The sequence below is a fragment of the Arachis ipaensis genome, chromosome B05 (genome assembly GCF_000816755.2).
Source record: "Arachis ipaensis cultivar K30076 chromosome B05, Araip1.1, whole genome shotgun sequence".
NCBI classification, from domain to species: Eukaryota; Viridiplantae; Streptophyta; class Magnoliopsida; order Fabales; family Fabaceae; genus Arachis; species Arachis ipaensis.
Genome location: NC_029789.2, coordinates 36,711,701 through 36,735,300, shown reverse-complemented (window position 1 = coordinate 36,735,300; position 23,600 = coordinate 36,711,701). Strand labels below are relative to the sequence as shown.

Genomic DNA, 23,600 nt, shown 5'->3' with positions numbered 1-23,600 from the left:
CATACATTGTGCACTTTACATGATTTCATGAGGATTTTGCATGAATTTAAGGACAAATTGGATGTTGCATTTCCCATGACTTGGACTAGAACTTTGATGCACTTTATTGCTTGATTTCAGGACAAAGGAAGCAAAGAAGAACCACATTAGTGGCTACGTTAGTTACACTAACGTTAACACTAACGTGGAATGGGAGTAACTTGCAAAGTTAATGAGAAAAGTGATTGCCAATAACGCTCTCGAAGCCATCATTGGAGCCAACGTTAGTGACACTTAACATTATCACTAACGTTGGACCAAGCTCATGAGTGGCCACGTTAGTCACCACGTTAACTTAGTTAACGTGGCCTCTAACATTAAGAAGAAAGAGGGGAAGCCAACGTTAGTGATATTCAACATTATCACTAACGATGGCCAAGTCACACTAGGCCACGTTAACCTAGTTAACGTGGAAGCTAACGTGAGGAAAAGAGGTGACGCCAACGTTAGTGACACCTAACATTGTCACTAACGTTGGAAAGAGCCCACACATGCCACCATGAGCCACGTTAACTCCCACGTTAACTTAGTTAATATGGAAGCTAACGTGGATAAGGGAATGTTGAACCAATGTTAGTAACACTCAACTTTGTCACTAACGTTGGAAATGGCTAGCATAGGCCACGTTAGAAGCCACGTTAACCTAGTTAACGTGGACTCTAACGTGGGAGCTAAGGGGCACATTGGAACGTTAGTGACAATGTTAAGTGTCATTAACGTTCTCGAAGGTTGGCAAGCCTACGTTAAAAGAGCCACGTTAACTAAGTTAACGTGGACTCTAACGTAGGGAAGGGGGAGGCTTCTCAATGTTATTGGGAAAGTTGAGTCCCAATAACGTGCGCGAAGGACAAAGAGGCAATATTAGTGGCAACGTTTGTGCCACCAACGTTGAGGTTAACGTGGCTCTTGCTTGGGTAAGGAACGTTAGTGAAAAAGTTGAATGTCACTAACGTTCTCGAACCCATATTTTCACTGAACGTTAACACCGCTAACTTCCTGAACTAAAGTCTCTGCCCACTTCACAAATTTCTCTCTGCAAGTAAAGCCAAGCCCAATGAAGAAGATAACTGCTTCAAACTCAAGATCCAAAGGCCCAGACCCAAGACTTGAAGAACCAACTAGAAGAGTAGAAGAGTAGTATATACAGGAGTAACTTTGAATTATTTTGGGGGTTGGAAAATATAGGGAGCCTCTGGGCATAGAATTACTCTCTGTATTTACTTTCTCTGCACTTCTAGTTTCATTATGTATTCTCCATCTTTGTTTTCATTTTCCAGAGCTATGAACAACTAAACCCCTTTCATTGGGTTAGGGAGCTCCGTTGTAATTTGATGGATCAATACTAGTTTTCATTATTCTTCTTCTATCTTTTCTCTTGATTTTACTTGAAAGCTTTCGATCTTCATCCAATTGGGTAGTTATCTTGGAAAAGAAGCTATTCATACTTGGATCTCTTCTGAACCTTGAAAGAGGAATGAAGAGATCAAACTCAAATCCTGGATTCACTCAACTAGAACATTCCTCTAATTAAAGTTGCTTGATCAATCAATCCTTGTGGGATTCGACCTCACTCTATTGTGAGTTTTTACTTGACGACAAATTTGGTACACTTGCCGAAGGAAATTTGTTGCGAGACAAGTTTTCCATGCATCAGAAGGTTGTAGAGGAAGGAACCCAAGCAAAGACAAGCATGAAGAAGCTGCAGCAAAGCATGAGAACAAGGGCGAAGTAAAAATCCATGCTCCACCTCCACCAAAATTAGTCTTGAAGCCCTATGTGCCAAAGGCACCATACCCATAAAGACTGGGAAAAGATGGGAAGGATGGCCAGTTTTCTAAGTTCCTAGAGATCTTCAAGAGGCTCCAAATCAACATACCATTTGCTGAGGCATTAGAACAAATGCCACTCTATACTAAATTTTTGAAGGAGCTTATAATCAAAAACAGGAACTGGGAAGCAAAAGAAACCATAATATTGACTGAAGAATGCAATGCCATCATACAGAAGAAGCTGCCTCAAAAGCTGAAAGACCTAGGGAGTTTCCAAATCCCCTGCATCATAGGAGACATCACCATTGAGAAAGCTTTGTGTGATTTGGGAGCTAGCATAAACCTTATGTCCCTAACCATGATGAGAAGGATGAAGATTGAGGAAGCCAAGCCAACAAGAATGGCACTCCAATTGGCTGACAGAACATTTAAGTTTTCACATGGGGAGGTGGAAGACTTGCTAGTGAAAGTAGGAAAGTTCATTTTCCCTGCTGATTTTGTTGTGCTGCACATGGAAGAAGAGGCCAACACGTTAATTATCCTAGGAAGACCATTCCTAGCTACTGCTAGAGCCATCATCGATGTGAAAAAAGGGGAACTAGTCTTGAGGTTGAATGAAGAGAAAATGGTCTTCAATGTCTTCAAAGTAATGAGTTACCCCAAGGAGTCTATAGGAGAATGCATGCTGGTAGACACCATGGAACAAATAGTTCAAGAAGTCTTGGAAGAAGAACAATGTGGAGGAACCATTGAGCTGGAACAAGCACCAGATGGAGAATCACCACAAGCAACCATGGGAAACTCAATCATGCCAACCACTACAAACAACAAAGATGCAGAGTCACCAAAACTAGAGCTGAAAGCATTACCACCCAGCTTGAAATATGCATATCTGGGTGCTAACAACACTCACCCAGTGATCATAAATTCAAGTCTGAGTAAGGAACAAAAAGAGGAGCTCATCCAAGTACTGAGACAACACAAGGATGCCATAGGTTGGACACTTGCAGATTTAAAAGGGATCAGTCCTTCAATGTGTATGCATAAAATCCTACTTGAAGAGGATGCCAAACCTTCAAGACAACAACAAAAGAGGCTGAACCTAACTATGAATGAAGTGCTTCAGAAAGAAGTGCTGAAATTGTGGCAAGCAAGGGTGATCTACCCCATCTCAGACAGCCCTTGGGTAAGCCCGGTGCAAGTAGTCCCTAAGAAGAGAGGGATCACTGTTGTGGCAAATGAGAAGAATGAATTGATGCCCACAAGGACAGTGACCGGATGGCGTATGTGCATTGACTACCGGAAACTTAATGAAGCCACCCGGAAGGACCACTTTCCCTTACCTTTCATGGACCAGATGCTTGAAAGATTGGCAGGACATGAGTATTATTGCTTCCTGGATGGGTATTCGGGCTACAATCAAATTGTTGTAGACCCCAAGGATCAGGAAAAAACTTTATTTACTTGTCCATATGGTGTCTTTGCTTATAGGAGAATGCCCTTTGGATTGTGCAATGCACCTGCAACATTCCAAAGATGCATGCTTTCCATTTTTTCAAACATGATTGAGAAGTTCATAGAAGTGTTCATGGATGACTTCTCTGTATTTGGAAAGTCATATTCTGATTGCCTATACCATCTTGCTCTTGTGCTAAAAAGGTGTCAAGAAACCAACCTAGTTTTAAACTGGGAGAAGTGCCATTTTATGGTGACTAAAGGAGTGGTTCTTGGTCACAAGATCTCAAAAGATGGCATAGAAGTGGGCAAGGCAAAAGTGGAAGTAATTGAAAAATTACCTCCACCTTGCAATGTCAAAGCAATCAGAAGTTTTTTGGGACACGCTGGGTTCTATAGGAGGTTTATCAAAGATTTTTCAGAGATTGCAAAACCCCTTAGCAACCTACTTGTCTCAAATACTCCCTTTGTTTTTGATAGAGAGTGCATGGTAGCCTTTGATGAACTTAAGAAGAAACTCTCCTCTGCACCTATTATAGCACCACCAAGCTGGGATCTTCCCTTTGACCTAATGTGTGATGCATCTGATTTTGCTGTTGGTGCTGTTCTAGGATAGAGGAAAGACAAGCTAGTACATGTTATTTACTATGCTAGCAAGGTTCTTAATGAGAATCAAAGGAACTATACCACCACGGAGAAAGAACGTTTAGCCATAGTTTTTGCTTTTGACAAGTTTAGATCATATCTCATTGGCTCAAAAGTAATTGTGTTCACTGATCATGCAGCACTCAAATACTTGCTTACCAAATAAGAATCTAAGCCCAGACTAATAAGGTGGATTTTTCTGCTCCAAGAATTTGATATTGAGATTAAAGATAGGAGCGGAGCAGAGAACAAGGTAGCTTACCACCTCTCAAGGATCCCACAAGAAGAAGAGATGCAGCAAGTAGCAGTAATGAAAGCTTTCCTGATGAACAATTGATGATGATTTGAGTAGCCCCTTGGTTTGCAGACAAAGCCAACTTCAAGGCTATTGGGGAGCTACCAACTAACATCAATAAGCACATGAGGAGGAAGCTAATCAAGAATTCCAAACACTACATCTGGGATGACCCTTATTTGTTCAAAAAGTGTGCTGATGGAATCCTAAGAAGGTGTATATCCCATGAAGAAGGGCATGAAGTATTATGGCAGTGCCATGGATCCGCATATGGAGGTCACTTCAGTGGAGAAAGGACAGCAGCAAAAGTGCTTCAATCCGGATTTTACTGGCCAACAATGTTTAAGGATGCCAAGAAAATGGTGTCAAGGTGTGATGAATGCCAAAGATCTGGTAATTAAACCAAGAAAAATGAGATGCCACAGCAATTCATACTAAAGTTGGAGCTATTTGATGTATAAGGGATTGATTTCATGGGACCCTTTCCAACCTCCTACTCAAATAGCTACATATTGGTGGCTGTTGATTATGTCTCAAGATGGGTAGAAGCCATAGCCACTGCAACAAATGACAACAAGGTTATGATAAGCTTCTTGAGAAGGAACATCTTCAGCAGATTTGGAGTCCCAGAGCTCTCATTAGTGATGGAGGGACACACTTCTACAGCAAACAACTCGAGACACTCCTTCTCAGATATGGAGTAAAGCACAAAGTGGCAACTCCATACCACCCACAGACCAACAGGCAAGCTGAAATTTTCAACAGAGAGCTAAAAAGAATCCTTGAAAAAACTGTTGGAAGCTCAAGAAAAGATTGGTCTAAGAAGCTGGATGATGCACTATGGGCCTACAGAATAGCCTATAAGACTCCCATTGGGATGTCTCCATACCAACTGGTATATAGCAAGGCTTGTCACTTACCAGTTAAACTTGAGCATAGAGTATTTTGGGCTCTAAAGATGTTAAACTATGATGAGCAAGTTGCGGGAGAAAAGAGATTAATGCAACTCAACGAGCTGGAGGAATTTAGAAATCAATCATATGAGAATGCAAAAATCTACAAAGAGAACACAAAAAGGTGGCATGACCAAAAGATAGTAAGTATGGTTGGGTGAGTGAGAGGGAGATCATTCCAGAAGTTGGGTTTCAACTAGGGAGGAACGAGCACATTGAAATCAACATTGAGATCAACAATAGAGGCTGGTCACTTCTATGCAACCCACCAAGAAAAGTGGTAGAGAGCTTGGTGAGGAAATTCTATGCCAACGCAGTGCCTCAACCAGGGCAACACTATGGCTACATTAGCTATGTAAGGGGAAGTCCATTGACTACAGTCCCTCTAGCATAGAAAGAATGCTAATGTGAAGAGGACAAGCTCCACTCGGAGCTATGAAGAAAGAATGAAGCAGCAAGACCCTGGGTTTGATGAGATCCTGAATGAAATTTGTGTGATGCATGTGCGTTGGATAAATGATAAGGATGGGATACTAAATCAATTGAGGAGAAGAGATTTGAGCCCCCAAGCTAAAGGGCGGCTAGAATTTGTGAGGAGGTCCCTAATCCCCACATCCAACACTTCAGAGGTGACCAAGGAGAGAGCTGTACTCATCTACAGCATCATGAAAGGAGAGAACATCAACGTGGGAGAGATGATTGTCAACAACATCAACAAAGTGCTGAAAAGCACCAGTGACAACACAAGGTTGGCATTCCCCAGCATTATACAGAGGCTATGTGATAAGGCTGGAGTTGAAAAGATCATTGATGAAGTGCTTGTGAAGCAAGACAAGTTCATAACTGCCAAAAAGATGGTCAAGGTGGTCGCTGTTCACCCACTCAACAGGGCCAGAGAACAAAGAGCTCATGCCTATAAATCACAACAACAACAACAACAAGAAGAGGCAGAAGAGCAACCTCAATTCCTGGCACTTCAACCACCACTACAATACCAATATTAGCAATTTCCAGAGGGATTCAACTGGGAGCAATTGTAAGGAGATGTACACCAAATGAAGGGAGATCTACACCACTTTAGGGAAGATGTCAATCAACTCAAGGAAACTCAACAACAACAATTGAGCCAAGTCAACCAAAACATTCAACAACTCCAAGGAAATTGGGAGCATATGAGGAAGGAGCAGTAAGAACAATTTGACTGGGGAGAGGTGCGAAGTACACTGGACAAAATAGTAGAGCAAGGCAAATGGCAACAGAGGAACTTGGCAGAATTCAGACATCTCTATGATGCCAGAACCATATCCAGGAGGCAGTATGACATCAACACACAAGCAAAGCTGAATCACTTGTGTAATGCCGTAGCCACTCTAAACCCAGGATACCCAACCTTCATGCAAGGAATGGAAGAGCTAAGTGCAAGACAAGAGGAAATCCTAGCCAAACATAAGAAGGATGAAAGGAATTATATGAGGAGGGCAGGATTTTGGAAGCCCAAGGATGCCAAAGCACAAGAAGGTTCCTCCAAGCCAGATGAAGGTGGCTCTTCCCCCTCCAAGAAAAAGGACAAAGGGAAGGGGCCAATGAACTAAAGATGAAGCTGCTCAAGGTTTTTGAGTCCCATGGTTGACACTTTCTAATTTCTGAAATCTTGTTTAAATTTTTTATTTATTTACTTTTTGAATAAATAATCATGCTAGGAGAGTTTATGCTTTATGCTTAGTTTTTAATTCCTGTTTGAAGTCTTTATGAGTTTTTTTTTTTCAAGAAAGAAAATGCCATGTATTCCAAGTCTTCATTTCAACATAAATAAAAGTAGAGTTTATCTCCATAAGAGTCACTGTGATTTGTGAAAAAATAATGAGAGAGACCAAGGCCAAGAGAGATCATTAAACAAACTAAGAAATAAGTAACCAAGTGTAGGACCTTGGATGAACTAAAAAGAAAATGAGTCATGGAGAGCAACTAGTCCTAGAAGGTACAACAAGGAAGGTTAAGGGGTGTTCCTTGAATATCCATAGAACCAAGAGGTAGTAAGCAATAAAAACCCAAGGCTCTGAGCATTAACTACTGGGATAGAAAAAGAAACATTAAAAAGCTCAAAAAGAATTAAAGATCTTAGTAGATGCTTGTGGTGAAGATGTGTCAAGAAGAGACCTGGGCAAGTAAATTCTTAGGGGTGTCTCAACACCTAGTACCCTAAAACCAACTGGTTTGGGAGTGCTAATTGAAAGCTTAATTAAAGGGTTGTCTTGAGACAAAACACTTAGAGTCGTGGTCAAGAAAGCAAAACAACCCTTACTACTTCAAGGTGATAATCAATAGAAAGGACTCCTAAAGCCTATACCTGAAAGAACCCTCAAGGATCCAAGAGCTTCCCATGACATTAAAAGATTCATACATGTGTTGAACAATTAGTCTTACTCTTAGTTGTATTGCAATCACTCAAAGCCAAGGCCTCAAGTTATAAAGGCTTACTCACATTGATTTGCTTGGGACAAGCAAAACTTAAGTTTGGTGTTGTGATGACTTGCATCATCTACCCTTCTTTCTTGCATAAAGAAGAGCATAAAAGAGCATAAATCTCATTTGATCAGTACAATTCATGCATTATTTGATGAATATTATGGTACACTACTTTGAGATGAGTTGTGCTGAATTTCAGGTGAGAAAAGCATCAAAAAATAGGTAGAAGATAAACAAGAAGCTGGGCGTGTGAAACTGGCATGCCACTTGGGAGCAAACGCCAGTACTAAAGTCCAGAGAAGAAGTCCAAGCATGCATGTGGGCGTGGCACGCCAGAACTGGGCGTGGTACGCTAATACAAAATTTTAGAGAGCCAAATGGAAGACACAAAAGGGGCGTGGCACGCCAGGTTGGGCGTAGCACGCCTGACCCATCAACTACTATGGGGGTGCCACTTGAGTAAATGGGCGTGGCACGCAAAAGAAGAACCTCCACCATGGGCGTGCCACTTGGTATCGAAGGCGTGGCACGCCAGCTCCAAGAAGTCACTTGGGCGTGCCACTTGAAAACCCAGGCGTGGCACGCCAAGCTTGAAGAATTCACAAATACATGGGCATGCCACTTGAACAGCATGGCGTGGCACGCTGGTACAATAATCCAGAGAAGGGGCTGAAGGCAATTGAAGACTGGGCGTGCCACTTGAAGTCGAAGGCGTGGCACGCCAACCTCTCAACCTCACTTAGGCGTGCCACTTGAGCAACCAGGCGTGGCACGCCAATGCATAGAGAGAACAAAAGTAAGGATTGGGCATGCCACTTGGTATCGAAGGCTTGGCACGCCAACTTTATCATTTCACTATGGCGTGCCACTTGAAGGCTGAGGCGTGGCACGCCAACTACTGGAACCAAGATAAGATCATGGGCGTGGCATGCCAGCCTTTAGGCATGGCACGTTGGTATAAGTTTCCAGAGAGGATGAAGGAGGCCAATTACATGGGGCGTGCCACTTGGTATCGAAGGCGTGGCACGCCACTCACCATTCTTCACTTAAGCGTGCCACTTGAGCAACCAGGCATGGCACGCCAGTGTCATTCAGAGAGCAAAGAAGTATTGGGGCGTGCCACTTGAGTTCGTGGTATGGCATGCCAAACAAAGGAATCACTCACTCACAAAAGGAGCGTGGCACACCAGACCCTGGGCGTGCCACGTCAGTTCAACTTTCTAGAGAAGCCTAGCCAAGCATAGAGCAAGGGCATGGCACGCCAGACCTTGGGCATGGTACGCCAATTCAAGTTTCCAGAGGCAAAGAGAAGTGAGAAAGGCAAGGGGCGTGCCACTTGAGTTCGAAGGCGTGGCACGCCAAGGTTGTTTGAGGGATGAGCGTGCCACTTGAAGGATTGGGCGTGGCACGCCAAGCTAGAAATGAAGGGCACGTGACACGCCAGTAAAGCGCCAGCCACACGCCAGCTGAGAAGTCATGCTTATTGAGTGTTTTCTTTTCCTTCCAAAATGTAATTTTCCTTTTTCACTTTTGTAATTCTTTTATTTCACTAGGAGTAGTATAAATACCCCCAAGGAGTACTGAAGAAGGGGGTTAAGTAGTCAGTTTTAGATCCACTTTTACACTTCACTTTTGAGTACTTTTTGAGCTATGAGTAGCTAACTTCCCTCTTATTGAGAGAGGGAGCTCTGTTGTACTTGATGGATTGATAATAGTGAAATTCTTCTTCTCTTCATCTTCTCTTTGATTTGCTAGAAGGAATTTCGTTCTTAATGCTTAGTATTCAATTATCTTGGGAAAGAGATTGAATGTAATTGGGTTTCATGGGAACCTTGGAAAAGGAAACATGAAACCATGCTTGAAATCCCTTCTCACACTAGAGTAGAATCTGTGTTTTGGTGTTTGGATATGTGACATATAATCCTGCCTCTACTTGGACCTACAATGGTGTGTGGTATAATCAGGGACCAAGCATATCTCTCTTCATGAGCAATTAGACCAAGGAAATTGCTATTGATCAAGATCTAAGAGATTGAGTCACCAAGGGATTGGGGCTCGATCAATCATGATTGCCAAGAGGTCAATGAGTTGCATGATTGAAGAGGATATAAGCTAGACTTGATCCAAAGAGACAACATCTCCTAATCTCAATGAATTTTCCCCATTCTTATCTATCCATTTCTTTACAGCTTATTTTTACATTCAGCAATTTCCCATTCTCATTTACATTCAAGTCATTTATGATTCTGCACTTTACATTCTGCCATTTATATTCCTGCACTTTATTGTTTTTCTTTACATTATAGTCATTTACATTTATGTCATTTACAATTCTGCACTTTACAATCCTATTGATCCACTTGACTAATTCATCAATTGATTAAAACTGCTCGAATTTTCCAATCTCTGTGGATACGATCCCACTCCACTATGGGTTATTACTTGACGATAATTTTAGTGCGCTTGCCAAAAGAACTAATTCACCAATTTTGAATGGGGTGTGAATTTAGATTCATCAGTATGCAGAATGCAAAATGCAGATGCTGATGCAGACATTATGAGTGAACACTAAGAAAAAAAATAAAATAAAACTAAGAATGAAACAAAGTAAAAAAAAACTGAGACTGAAAAAGAACGATCATACCATGGTGGGTTGTCTCCCACCTAGCACTTTTAGTTAAAGTCCTTAAGTTAGACATTTGGTGAGCTCCTTGTTATGGTGGCTTGTGCTTGAACTCATCCAGGAATCCCCACCAATTTTTGTAATTCCAACGGCCTCCGGGATTCCAAACTAGGCACATAAAGCCTTCAAGTAGGTTAAAGCCAGTGACAGGGCCCCAGGAGTGTTGATTGGTTGAATGAATTCCGGGGTCCCAGACCTTGCTGTTGCACCCGTCTTCTTGTTGATCATCATAGTTCCAACCGGCTGGCACGCAATCTGAATTCTCACTGAAGCGTCCAAACAACTTCCTAGACCCATTCAATCGAGCTTTACACCAACCTTTGCATTTAAACTTTGAGCTTTCCACCATATTGAATCTTGCATGACAACTCCTACCACTAGCCATCTCCCTCTTACTCGTAAGGCCACAAAGAGCTCTAAGTTGCCCATCCGTCTCAAGCAAAGCATATTCAACTGGGCTAATTAAGCTTAGAGATGAAAGATTTTCCCACTTGAATGAAGGAATGGATGGTGATGGCTTTGGGGGAGAGGTTTCCAACAACTCTGGCAAGGTGATTTCCAGCTCCATTCCCTTGAGCTCTTCCTTGACAACTTCCACCTCTTTGCAAGCTTCTTCAATTTCAACCTCTTCCTCTTGGTAGCTTTCTTCCAATTCAATCTCTTCTTCATTACTTACCAAGGGCATGGGAGGTTGTGCTTCTTCTTCCTTAATCTCCATCTCTTGATCAACCTCTGCAAAGTCTTCAACCATGATATGCCTTGGAGGTTGTACACCTTCCTTAGCATCAACATCAAACACCTTGGAAGGAGGCTCTATGACTGGACTTTTCCATGGAGGTTCTGCATCTCCCAAGTCTTCAACCACTCCCTTTAGAGCCTCCTCTAGCTTCTTATGAAGTATGAGATCCATTTCGTCCCTAAGACGATCCCTTCTCTCTTGTTCCATGTCACTAGCATCATTGGGATCATATTGTTCTTGGCTTGATGGATCTGGGTGCTCTTCCATGGAGGGTAATGATGGGATGGAGAGATCATTATGTGGCGGTTCAACACTCTCCATCTTTTCCACTTGTTGCTCAATACCCTCATCCGTGGGAATGCTTTGTTCATTGCATGAGTCTCTTGGGCCAAACTTTTGATAGATGGTTGCTTGAAGTTGATCCATTACTTCCTTGAGATGATCCCTTAACTCTTATCCAGCTTGAATAACATGATTAGGATCATATAGCTCTTGGGTTGATGGATATGGACATGGTATATATGGAGGTGGTGGTTCTTGGGAGTAGTTGGGTTAGAATTGGGATGGGTCTATGTACGGCTCATAAGGCTCACAGGGTGGTTGATATGGTGGATAAGGGTTAGGGTCATATGGAGGTGAATGGTGAAAAGGGACTTGTGAGTGTGGTGGTTCAAAGTTATGTTGAGGAGGGGGTTTATAGGCATATGGTGGGGCTTGTTGGTAACCACAAGGGGGTCCACCATATTCATCAACTTGGTACGCATCCTGGAAGGGCTCTTGACCATAGTAATTTGGTAGAGGTTGGTTGTCACGAAGAGGTCCACCATAACTATTGTCTTGGTATGCATATGATGAGCGGATAATTTATACGCTTTTTGGCATTGTTTTTAGTATGTTTTTAGTAGGATCTAGTTACTTTTAGGGATGTTTTTATTAGTTTTTATGTTAAATTTACATTTCTGGACTTTACTATGAGTTTGTGTGTTTTTCTGTGATTTCAGGTATTTTCTGGCTGAAATTGAGGGACTTGAGCAAAAATCAGATTCAGAGGTTGAAGAAGGACTGCTGATGCTGTTGGATTCTGACCTCCCTGCACTCAAAGTGGATTTTCTGGAGCTACAGAACTCAAAATGGCACGCTTCCAATTGCGTTGGAAAGTAGACATCCAGCGCTTTCCAGCAATATATAATAGTTTATACTTTGGCTGAGTTTAGATGACGCAAAAGGGTGTTGAACGCCAGTTCTACGCTGCAGTCTGGAGTTAAACGCTAGAAACACGTCACGAACCAGAGTTGAACGCCAAAAACACGTTACAACTTGGCATTCAACTCCAAGAATGACCTCTCCACGTGTAAACTTCAAGCTCAGCCCAAGCACACACCAAGTGGGCCCCGGAAGTGGATTTATGCATCAATTACTTACTTCTGTAAACCCTAGTAACTAGTTTAGTATAAATAGAACTTTTTACTATTGTATTAGACATCTTATGATTTTTAGTTCATCTTTAGATCATATTGATCACGTTTGGGGGCTGGCCATTTGGCCATGCCTGAACCTTTCACTTATGTATTTTTCAACGGTAGAGTTTCTACACTCCATAGATTAAGGTGTGGAGCTCTGCTGTTCCTCACGAATTAATGCAAAGTACTACTGTTTCTCTATTCAATTCAACTTATTCCGCTTCTAAGATATTCATTCGTACTTCAATATGAATGTGATGAACGTGACAATCATCATCATTCTCCTACAAACGCGTGCCTGACAACAACTACCGTTCCACCTTAGATTGAATGAATATCTCTTGGATCTCTTAATCAGAATCTTCGTGGTATAAGCTAGATTGATGGCGGCATTCATGAGAGTCCAGAAAGTCTAAACCTTGTCTGTGGTATTCTGAGTAGAATTCAGGGATTGAATGACTGTGACAAACTTCAAACTCGTGAGTGCTGGGCGTAGTGACAGATGCAAAAGGAGGGTGAATCCTATTCCAGTATGATCGAGAACCTCAGATGATTAGCCGTGCTGTGACAGAGCATTTGGACCTTTTTCACAAGAGGATGGGATGTAGCCATTGAAAACGGTGATGCCCTTACATAAAGCTTGCCATGGAAAAGAGTAGGACTAATTGGATGAAGACAGCAGGAAAGCAGAAGTTCAGAAGAACGAAAGCATCTCTATACGCTTATCTGAAATTCTCACCAATGAATTACATAAGTATTTCTATCTTTATCTTCTATTTAATTATTATTTATTTTCAAAAACTCCATAACAATTTGATATCTGCCTGACTAAGATTTACAAGGTGATCATAGCTTGCTTCATACCAACAATCTCCGTGGGATCGACCCTTACTCACGTAAGGTTTTATTACTTGGACGACCCAGTGCACTTGCTGGTTAGTTGTGCGAAGTTGTGAAGTTATGTTTGGACCATGGTAGTGTGCACCAATTATTGGCGCCATTGCCCAGGAGAGAACGAACAACAAATTTTACAACCTCAGAGTAACAATTTCGCATACCAAGTTTTTGGCGCCGTTGCCGGGGATTGTTCGAGTTTGGACAACTGACGGTTCATCGTGTTGCTCAGATTAGGTAATTTTCTTCTTATTTTGTTTTCAAAAAGTTTTCAAAAAAATTTTCAAAAATATTTTCCTCTTTTTCGTTTTTCCCAAAATAAAAAAATTTATTTATGTTCTTCAGAATTTTTAAGAATGAATTCTAGTGTTTCATGAAGCATGTTGAAGCCTGGCTGGCTGTAAAGCCATGTCTAAATTCTTTTGGACTGGGGCTTCCAACCCAACATTATCAAGAGCAAGCTAGTTGTTGCTAATCCATCAGCTGTTGTATGCTTGATTTGTCACTTAAAGCTTGGCTGGCCGTTGGCCATGTCTAGTGTTTTGGACCGGAGTTTTCATTGAAAGCTTGGCTGGCTAGTGAGCCATGTCTAATTCCTGGACTGAAGCTTTAGACTAAGAATGCAAGATTCCTGGAATTCATATTAAAAATTTTGGAATCCTTATTTTTCTTTTTCAAATTAATTTTCGAAAAAACCAAAAAAATTAGAAAATCATAAAAATCAAAAATATTTTTGTGTTTCTTGTTTGAGTCTTGAGTCAAATTTTAAGTTTAGTGTCAATTGCATTTTTCTAAAAATTCTTGCATAAAATTTTCGAAAAATTCATGCATTCATAGTGTTCTTCATGATCTTCAAGTTGTTCTTGGTAAGTCTTCTTGTTTGATCTTGATGTTTTCTTGTTTTGTGTCTTTTCTTGTTTTTCATGTGCATTTTTGCATTCATAGTGTCTGAACATGAAAAATTTCTAAGTTTGGTGTCTTGCATGTTTTCTTTGCATATAAAATTTTCAAAAATAAGTTCTTGATGTTCATCATGATCTTCAAAGTGTTCTTGGTGTTCATCTTGACATTCATAGCATTCTTGCATGCATTCATTGTTTTGATCCATAACTTTCATGCATTGAGTCTTTTTCATGTTTTTCTCTTTCATCATTGAAAATTCAAAAATCAAAAAAATATCTTTCCCTTTTTCACTCATAAATTTCGAAAATTTGGATTGACTTTTTCAAAAATTTTTAAAATCTAGTTGTTCTTATGAGTCAAATAAAATTTTCAATTTAAAAATCTTATCTTTTTCAAAATCTTTTTCAAAAATCAAATCTTTTTCTTTTTTCTTATTTATTTTCGAAAATTTTAAAAATATTTTTCAAAAATCTTTTCTTAATTTTATCTTATAATTTTCGAAAATATTCTCATTAATTAATGTTTTGATTCAAAAATTTCAAGTTTGTTACTTGCTTGTCAAGAAAGATTCAAACTTTAAGTTCTAGAATCATATCTTGTGATTTCTTGTGAGTCAAGTCATTAATTATGATTTTAAAAATCAAATCTTTTTCAAAAATAATTCTAATCATATCTTTCTATCATATCTTTTTTAAAAATCTTATCTTTTTCAAAAATTTGATTTTCAAATATCTTTTCTAACTTCTTATCTTCTTATCTTTTCAAAATTAATTTTCAAATCTTTTTCAACTAACTAATTGACTTTTTGTTTGTTTCTTATCTTTTTCAAAACTACCTAACTAACTCTCTCTCGCTCTAATTTTCGAAAATATCTCCCTCTTTTTCAAAAATTCTTTTTAATTAACTAATTGTTTCAATTTTTAATTTTAACTTGATTTCATTCCTAATTTTCGAAAATCACTAACCCCTTTTCAAAATTTTATTTTCGAAAATCCTCTTTCTATCTCATCTCCTTCTATTTATTTATTCATCTACTAACACTTCATCTCACACAAATTCGAACCCCTTCTTCCATCTGTGTTCGAATTTTCTCTACTTCCCTTCTTTACATTACATTCTTTTCTTCTTCTACTCACACAAGGGAACCTCTATACCTGGGTAAAAAAGATCCCTATTATTATTATTTTTCTGTTCCCTCTTTTTCATATGAGCAGGAGCAAGGACAAGAACATTCTTGTTGAAGAAGACCCTGAACCTGAAAGGACTCTGAAAAGGAAACTAAGAGAAGCTAAAATACAACAATCCAGAGATAACCTTACAGAAATTTTTGAACAAGAAGAGGATATGGCAGCCGAAAATAATAATAATGCAAGGAGGATGCTTGGTGACTTTACTGCACCTAATTCTAATTTACATGGAAGAAGCATCTCCATCCATACCATTGGAGCAAACAATTTTGAGCTTAAACCTCAATTAGTTTCTCTAATGCAACAAAATTGCAAGTTTCATGGACTTCCATCTGAAGATCCTTTTCAGTTCTTAACTGAATTCTTGCAGATCTGTGATACTGTTAAGACTAATGGGGTAGATCCTGAAGTCTACAGGCTCATGCTTTTCCCGTTTGCTGTAAGAGATAGAGCTAGAGTGTGGTTGGACTCTCAACCCAAAGATAGCCTGAACTCTTGGAATAAGCTGGTCACGGCTTTCTTAGCCAAGTTCTTTCCTCCTCAAAAGCTGAGTAAGCTTAGAGTGGATGTTCAAACCTTCAGACAGAAGGAAGGTGAATCCCTTTATGAAGCTTGGGAGAGATACAAGCAACTGACCAAAAAGTGTCCTTCTGACATGCTTTCAGAATGGACCATCCTAGATATATTCTATGATGGTCTGTCTGAATTAGCTAAGATGTCATTGGATACTTCTGCAGGTGGATCCATTCACCTAAAGAAAACGCCTGCAGAAGCTCAAGAACTCATTGACATGGTTGCTAATAACCAGTTCATGTATACTTCTGAGAGAAATCCTGTGGGTAATGGGACGCCTCAGAAGAAGGGAGTTCTTGAAATTGATACTCTGAATGCCATATTGGCTCAGAATAAAATATTGACTCAGCAAGTCAATATGATTTCTCAGAGTCTGAATGGAATGCAAGCTGAATCCAACAGTACTCAAGAGGCATCTTCTAAAGAAGAAGCTTAAGATCCTGAGAACCCTGCAATAGCAGAGGTGAATTACATGGGTGAACCATATGGAAACACCTATAATTCTTCATGGAGAAATCACCCAAATCTCTCATGGAAGGATCAACAAAAGCCTCAACAAGGCTTTAATGGTAGAAGAAACAGGTTTAACAATAATAAACCTTTTCCATCATCCACTCAGCAACAGACAGAGAACTAACTGAGATTGCCTCAGAAGAAACAGGATCCTGGAAAGTTCCTAATACCTTGTACCATAGGCACCATGACCTTTGAGAAGGCTCTATGTGACCTTGGGTCAGGAATAAACCTCATGCCACTCTCTGTAATGGAGAAACCGGGAATCCTTGAGGTACAAGCTGCTAGAATCTCATTAGAGATGGCAGACAATTCCAGAAAATAGGCTTATGGACAAGTAGAGGACATGTTAGTAAAGGTTGAAGGCCTCTACATCCCTGCTGATTTCATAATCCTAGATACTGGAAAGGATGAGGATGAATCCATCATCCTTGGAAGACCCTTTCTAGCCACAGCAAGAGCTGTGATTGATGTTAACAGAGGTGAACTAGTCCTTCAATTGAATGAGGACTCCCTTGAGTTTAAAATTCAAAGACATCCTTCTGTAAACATGGAAAAGAGGCATAGTAAGCTTCTCCCACTGCAGAGTCAACCAGAGCCCCCACAGTCAAACTCTAAGTTTGGTGTTGAACTCCCATATCCAAACTCTAAGTTTGGTGTTGGGGAGTCTCAACAATGCTCTGAACATCTGTAAGGCTCCATAAGAGCCCACTGTCAAGCTATTGATATTAAAGAAGCACTTGTTGGGAGGCAACCCAATTTTTATTTATCTAATTTTATTTTTATTGTTATTTTATGTCTTCATAGGTTCATGATCATGTGGAGTCACAAAAACAACTGAAAAAATTGAAGAAAAATCAAAAACAGCATAAAAAAAATAGCACACCCTAGAGGAGGAGTTCACTGGCGTTCAAACGCCAGTAAGGAGCATCTGGCTGGCGTTCAACGCCAGAACAGAGCATGGAGATGGCGCTGAACGCCAGAAACAAGCATGAAGCTGGCATTCAACGCCAGAAACATGCTGCATCTGGGCGCTGAACGCCCAGAACAAGCATCAGTTTGGCGTTTAAACGCCAGAATTGCATGCAAAGGCATTTTACATGCCTAATTGGTGCAGGGATGTAAATCCTTGACACCTCAAGATCTGTGAACCCCACAGGATCCCCACCTTCCCTCCTCATAATCCTAGTTTTTTCCACATCTTCTTCTTCATCTATTCTTTTTTCTTTTGCTCGAGGGCGAACAACATTCTAAGTTTGGTGTGGTAAAAGCATAGCTTTTTTTTAAAGGGAAAACAAAAGCTTCCATCAAGGATCTATAGCTCAGTGGTAGAACATTTGACTGCAAATCAAGAGATCTCTGAGATACCTCAGGGGATACATTTTCCTCCACACAATTATTGGGAGCAACTAAGGGTGGAACATCAAGAGCACTCCATCATCCTTCATGAAATTAGAAAAGAGCAATGAGGAAGGAGCAACAAAGACAAGGAAGAGACATAGAAGAGCTCAACGACATCATTGGTTCCTCAAGAAGAAAACGCCATCATCACTAAGGTGGACTCGTTCCTTGTTCTTAAACTTTCTGTTTTTCGTTTTCTTATGTTAAATGTTTATCTATGTTTGTGTCTTTATTACATGATCATTAGTATCTAAGTGTCTATGCCTTAAAGTAGTGAATATGAATCCATCACCTCTCTTAAATGAAAAATATTTTTAATTCAAAAGAACAAGAAGTACATGAGTTTTGAATTTATCCTTGAACTTAGTTTAATTATATTGATGTGGTGATAATACTTTTTGTTTTCTGAATGAATGCTTAAACAGTGCATATGTCTTTTGAAGTTGTTGTTTATGAATGTTAAATATGTTGGCTCTTGAAAGAATGATGACAAGGAGACATGTTATTTGATAATCTGAAAAATCATAAAAATGATTCTTGAAGCAAGAAAAAGCAGTGAATACAAAAGCTTGCAGAAAAAAAAATATGCGAAAAAAAATAATAAAAAAGAGGTTGAAGAAGGACTGCTGATGCTGTTGGATTCTGACCTCCCTGCACTCAAAGTGGATTTTCTGGAGCTACAGAACTCAACATGGCGCGCTTCCAATTGCGTTGGAAAGTAGACATCCAGGGCTTTCCAGCAATATATAATAGTCCATACTTTGGCTGAGTTTAGACGACGCAAAAGGGCGTTGAACGCCAATTCTACGCTGCAGTCTGGAGTTAAACGCCAGAAACACGTCACGAACCAGAGTAGAACGCCAAAAACATGTTACAACTTGGCGTTCAACTCCAGGAATGACCTCTCCACGTGTAAACTTCAAGCTCAGCCCAAGCACACACCAAGTGGGCCCCGGAAGTGGATTTATGCATCAATTACTTACTTCTGTAAACCCTAGTAACTAGTTTAGTATAAATAGGACTTTTTACTATTGTATTAGACATCTTATGATTTTTAGTTCATCTTTAGATCATATTGATCACGTTTGGGAGCTGGCCATTCGGCCATGCCTGAACCTTTTACTTATGTATTTTTCAACGGTAGAGTTTCTACACTCCATAGATTAAGGTGTGGAGCTCTGCTGTTCCTCACGAATTAATGCAAAGTACTACTGTTTCTCTATTCAATTCAACTTATTCCACTTCTAAGATATTCATTCGTACTTCAATATGAATGTGATGAACGTGACAATCATTATCATTCCCCTATGAACGTGTGCCTGACAACCACTACCGTTCCACCTTAGATTGAATGAATATCTCTTGGATCTCTTAATCAGAATCTTCGTGGTATAAGCTAGATTGATGGCGGCATTCATGAGAGTCCGAAAAGTCTAAACCTTGTCTGTGGTATTCCGAGTAGGATTCAGGGATTGAATGATTGTGACAAACTTCAAACTCGCGAGTGCTGGGCGTAGTGACAGACGCAAAAGGAGGGTGATTCCTATTCTAGTATGATCGAAAACCTCAGATGATTAGCCGTGCTATGACAGAGCATTTGGACCTTTTTCACAAGAGGATGGGATGTAGGCATTGAAAACGGTGATGCCCTTACATAAAGCTTGCCATGGAAAAGAGTAGGACTAATTGGATGAAGACAGCAGGAAAGCAGAAGTTCAGAAGAACGAAAGCATCTCTATACGCTTTTCTGAAATTCTCACCAATGAATTACATAAGTATTTCTATCTTTATCTTCTATTTAATTATTATTTATTTTCAAAAACTCCATAACCATTTGATATCCGCCTGACTGAGATTTACAAGGTGACCATAGCTTGCTTCATACCAACAATCTCCGTGGGATCGACCCTTACTCACGTAAGATTTTATTACTTGGACGACCCAGTGCACTTGCTGGTTAGTTGTGCGAAGTTGTGAAGTTATGTTTGGACCATGGTATTGTGCACCAGTTATTGGCGCCATTGCCCGGGAGAGAACGAACAACAAATTTTACAACCTCAGAGTAACAATTTCGCATACCAGCATAATAGAATGGTTGTTGGTTATAGCGCATTGGAGGGGGTTGTTGCCAAGAGGGTTGATCAAATCCTTGTGGCTTCTCCCATTTTTGATTGTTCCAACCTTGATGCATGTTCCCATTATAGCTTCCATTCCCTACAACAACATTGGAACCGAACTCATAGAGACAAGGGTGAGAATTCATAGTAGCTAATAAAAACAAAAACTAATAAAAATGAAAATAAACTCCTAAAACTAGAAACACTAATAAAGAAACGAAAAGGCAAATATTTACAATAACCAATAATAAGGCACACGTTTGCAATTTCCCGGCAACGGCACCATTTTGATGAACGAATTTTTGAAGGTAAAGAATTTCACAGATAAATTCCCGTTGAAAGTATAGTTTCTAAACCAACAAAGAATCCTTTCATACAAAAACTTGTTTGTCACTTAAGCAAACCCAATAAAAATAATAACCGAATTATTTAAACCTCGGGTCATCTCTCAAGGAATTGCAGGGAGGTGTATTTATTATTGGTTATGAGATAGTATATTTTTGGGTTTTTGAAATAAGGAACAAGGAAATAAAATTGCAAGAAATTAAATTAATAACTAATAAAGCTCTTAGCAGGGTATGAGAACTGGAAATTCCATCCTAGTTATCCTTATCAATTGTGATGAGAATTATTCATTACTCCCACTTAGTTAACCCTTACTAAATAAAGAAAAGTCAAGTGGACTAATCAATTTGATTCCTCAAGTCTTAGTCAACTCCTAAGGAAATACTAGATTTAGAGGGATCCAAACCAACCAGCAAATTCCAATTATCAATCAACAAAGGAGTTTGATAACTCAAGTGTCACCAATTACTCAACCAAATCCAAAAGGAGAGGAATCTAAATATTGAAAGCATCAATCACACAAATTGAAGAAAGCAACTATAAATCTGAAATACCTCAAATTGTATTTAAATAAAGAAATCAAATCTAACATGGAGTTCATAAATCAAATTGGGAAAATAAACAAACTAAAGTAATAGAATAAATAAAAGTATAAGAGAAACTAAATTAAAGGAACATTGAACCTGGAATGGAGAACAATTAAACCTAACCTAAGAGAAATCCTAAATCCTAAAACCTAGAGAGAGGAGAGAGCCTCTCTCTCTCTCTAGAAACTACATCTAAAAACCTAAAATTATGAATTATTGATGAATGATGAGTGTTGTTTTTTATTCTTCCACTTTTTAGCCTCTAATCTGTGTTTTCTGGACCGAGAACTGGGTCAAAAACAGCCCAGAAATCGCTGGGGGCGAATTCTGCTACGCTGGATTTTATGCAGAACGACACGTGTGCATCATTTAGCTATATGGCCACTATAGCAAATTATATATCATTTCGAAGCCCCAGATGTTAGCTTTCCAACGCAACTAGAACCGCCTCATTTGGACCTCTGTATCTCAAGTTATGATCAATTGAATGCGAAGAGGTCGGGCTGGACAGCTTTGCAATTCCTTCAGTTTCTTGTATTTCTTCCACTTTTGCATGCTTTCTTTCCATCCTCTAAACTATTCCTGCCTTGTAAACCCTGAAAACACTTAACACACATTTCAAGGCATCGAATGGTAATAAGAGAGGATTAAACATAGCAAATTTAAGGCCAAAGAAGCATGTTTTCAATCATGGCACAAAATTAGGAAGGAAAATGTAAACTCATGCAAATTATATGAATAAGTGAGCAGAAAGTTGATAAAAACCACTCAAATTAGCATAAGATAAACCATAAAATAGTGGTTTATCAGCCATCCGAACCAAATCGGTTTGGTTTGGTTCAGTTTGTTCGGTTTTTTCAATCAATTAAAAAAAATACTACCATACTATTATGCAAAATCATAACATTGAAATCGACAAACACAAATACACAATAGCTAACAAAGTCTTGATCTAATGAAATTCAATGACAAAAGAATTCAAATACGACAATTAAAGAAGTTTAATAGTTCAACAGTCAATGCAGTCGGACATCTGATGCTTGTTGATTCATTCGGAAGAGGAACTGGCGGCAATCCGGAGTCGCCCATATTCTCACTTGAACTGACGTCAAACTACATAAACAAATACAACAAATCAAGGACAAAAACACAACAAATAAATTAAAAACCAGCAATAAATTGCACAATAAATCAATAACCATCAATACCAAGTTATCAACATTCAACAATAAACTGACCAATAAACTGACCAGCAATAAACTAAACAATAAATCAATAACCAGCATCCAGCAATACCAAATTATCGAGAATAAACTGAACAAAAATTGAACAATAAACTGATCTCAATAAACTGAACAATAATTCAATAACCAGCAGTACCAAATTACCAAAAATAAACTGAACAATAATATGAACAATAAAATAAACAATAAACTGATTTCAATAAACTGAACAATAAACAGCAACCAGCAACAATACCAATAATAAAATAATTCATCAATAATCCAATACCAAGTTACCAACTGCACAATACATCAATAATGCACCAGTAAATAGCAAATGGTAAACATTACCAGAATCGGTGGCTCGGGCTCCATATTGACTTGGAAGGAAGGCTGGGTGGGAGACTGGGAGGTGCTGGGTTGAACTGAAGATCGTGACCAGAACCCAGAAACGCTGCTGGGTGGTGGCGTCTCACTGGCGTGGTGCTATGCTGCCCTGTTGAGTCAGTGGGTGGTGGCGTGTTGCTAGCCTTCTGGGTCAGTGGGTGGCGTGCTGGCCTGTTGTGCGATGGCTTCGTGTTCATGGTGCACCGGCGGTGGGGGATCTCTGCTCTGTTCGCGTCTCCGTGAAGAGGAAGGCTTCGGCGTTGGGATTCGGAGGAAGGCTTCGCGGTGGTGGGACTTGGGAGGAACGTGGGTGCCACATGTGTGGAGACTCAAGGATGTGGGTGGCTGGCTCCGTGGTTGGGTGCGCAAAGGGAGAGATTTGGAGAAGGGGGAGCTACTGAGCTAGGTTAGGACGTTAGGTTTCGATTGGGGATTTGGGGGTTAGGGACGCAGTGACGCACACTCGCACAGCAGCACTCGTTTCATTCATTTGAGGGGGGTGGGGTTAGTAATTTTTAGGGTTTTTTGCCAAACTGGTTCAGTTCGATTTGGTTAGGGTTTTCATGGTCAAAACTGAAAACCGAATCGCACCGCAAAAAAATAGCAAAACAACTTTTTTCGGTTTTTTTGGTTTTCGGTTTATTAGGTTTTTTGTTATTTTGGTTCGGTTTGTCAGTTTAGTTCGGTCCGGATCAGTTTTGAACACCCCTAAGCTCCACTGCCGGCTTTGTTTGATGAGTCATCAATGTAGAGGTTCCATTCTATGGAGGTCCCTGGGGTGTCTGTGTACTCTGCGACGAAGTTGACCAAGTACTGGGATTTAATGGTGGTCCGGGCTTCGTACTTGAGGTCGAATTCGGACAGTTCGATTGCCCGTTTTAGGATTCTTCCAACCAAGTCTGTTTTCTGTAAGATGCCTTTCATAGGTTGATTGGTCCGCACTCTGATGGCGTGGGCTTGAAAATA

The 23,600-nt window shown here is 39.9% G+C and overlaps 1 long non-coding RNA gene across 1 annotated transcript; it reads right to left on the bottom strand.

The window, feature by feature from the left end:
• Positions 12,451–23,302, bottom strand: LOC110262825. The gene is made up of 3 exons (XR_002347829.1): positions 22,599–23,302; positions 16,114–16,119; positions 12,451–12,465 (listed from the first exon to the last, which is right to left on the bottom strand). It is a non-coding gene; the product is annotated as an uncharacterized LOC110262825 (long non-coding RNA).